We start from the raw sequence: 1,969 nt of genomic DNA on the forward strand, positions 1-1,969 counted from the left end.
CCCCTCTCCATTTCCATACCAGCTCCATAAACCCCTCTCCATTCCCATACCAGCTCCATAAACCCCTCTCCATTTCCATACCAGCTCCATAAACCCCTCTCCATTTCCATACCAGCTCCATAAACCCCTCTCCATTTCCATACCAGCTCCATAAGCTCCTCTCCATTTCCATACCAGCTCCATTAATGACCTGGGAGACCCCATGGGGGCAGCTATGGGTTCCTATGGGGGCAGCTGTGGGTGACCATAACGAGCTGTGGGACCCCATGGTGGGAGCTGTGGGTCCCCAATGGGGGCAGCTCCATCCCAGCACTCCCAGCAGGGAAAGAAATGGGAAACAATTGGGTTTGTGCCTCTGCTGCTCCTTTAGATGCTGTAATGTCCTGAGAGATCATAGAACCACGGGATGCTTGGGTTGGAAGGGTCCTTAAAGATCACAGAGCCATGGGATAGTTGGAAAGGTCCTTAAAGATCATAGAACCATGGGATGGTTGGGTTGGAAAGGTCCTTAAAGATGACAGAACCACAAGATGGTTGGGTTGGGAAGGTCCTTAAAGATCCCAGAACCACGGGATTCTTGGGTTGGAAAGGACCTTAAAGATGATGGACCCATGGGATGGTTGGAAAGGTCCTTAAAGATGAGAGAACCACGGTATGGTTGGGTTGGAAAGGTCCTTAAAGATCACAGAACCATGGGATGGTTGGAAAGGTCCTTAAAGATCACAGAACCATGGGATGGTTGGGTTGGGAAGGTCCTTAAAGATCACAGAACCATGGGATGGTTGGGTTGGGAAGGTCCTCAAAGATCACAAAACCATGGGATGGCTGGAAAAGTCTTTAAAGGCCACAGAACCATGGGATGGTTGGGTTGGAAAGGTCCTTAAAGATCCCAGAACCACAAGATGGTTGGGTTGGGAAGGTCCTTTAAGATGACAGAACCATGGGATGGTTGAAAAGGTCCTTAAAGATCACAGAACCAAGGGATGGCTGCGTTGGAAAGGTCCTTTAAGATCACAGAACCATGGGATGGTTGGGTTGGAAAGGACCTTAAAGATGATGGACCCATGGGATGGTTGGGTTGGGAAGGTCCTTAAAGGCCACAGAACCATGGGATGGTTGGAAAGGTCCTTAAAGATGACAGAACCATGGGACAGTTGGGTTGGGAAGGTCCTTAAAGCTCAGCGCTGCTCTCTGCAGACACAGTGCTGCCATCTCAAATCCTTCCCTGCATTATCCCCATCCCTTCCCCTCTTTCATTCCCTGCTGGAGCTCCTGCAATCGACTGACCCACTGCTGCTAAATGAAACAGAGTTAAAATTAGCCAGCAAAGCAAAGCACTGTAGGGGGAAAAAAAAAGAAGGAGGAGCAGCAGCACTTGCACACAAGGAATCCAGCACCTAAAAATTCGATGGGGATATTTAAGGTTAAGAAACAAGAGCCCCAACTGGCTGCAGTCCCTATGGGCTGAGCATGGATGTGGCTGCATTGAATGCATCTAATACATTGAATGCATCTAATACATTGAATGCATCTATTACAGGGGGGGGGGAGAGATAAAGACGTGCTCTCACCTTCAAAGAGCTCCCCTGCATGGAGTGAAGCAACACAAGAGGAGCTGGAAATGAATGTTAAATAAGGGAATTGACAGGAGCCTCATCATTACTGGGTTAATTAGAAGGAGCCTTGACATTTCTGCTGCTGTTGCTCTTCAGCTGAGAAAACAGACATATGGCTCCGAACCGCCTCGCCGTGCTCGGGTCTGACGCCTGCTTGGGTGCTCACATAGGGAGGAAAATGGATCAGGAGGCACCAAAATGGTTCTGGTCCGTCCACACTGAGCATTGCTGGGCTGCAGAGCCCAGCATCGATGGATTTTGGGGGTTCAAACCCATGTTGGATGGTCTCAGGTGTATTATGGGGGGTCTATGGAGCAGAACTGATGGGGGTCTATGGGCATTGCTGGGGTCTA

At 49.6% G+C, this 1,969-nt stretch overlaps 1 protein-coding gene across 1 annotated transcript in view; it reads right to left on the reverse strand.

The window, feature by feature from the left end:
• Positions 1 to 1,946, reverse strand: part of ACVR1B (activin A receptor type 1B) — a 15,772-nt gene extending 13,826 nt beyond the window's left edge. The window contains exon 1 of the mRNA XM_015886864.2: positions 1,572 to 1,946. The gene's annotated coding sequence lies outside the window, so the exon portion shown is untranslated. The remainder of the gene's footprint in view (positions 1 to 1,571) is intronic.
• Positions 1,947 to 1,969: the final 23 nt, after the last annotated feature.

The sequence above is a fragment of the Coturnix japonica genome, linkage group LGE22C19W28_E50C23 (assembly GCF_001577835.2).
Source record: "Coturnix japonica isolate 7356 linkage group LGE22C19W28_E50C23, Coturnix japonica 2.1, whole genome shotgun sequence".
Taxonomy (NCBI): Eukaryota; Metazoa; Chordata; class Aves; order Galliformes; family Phasianidae; genus Coturnix; species Coturnix japonica.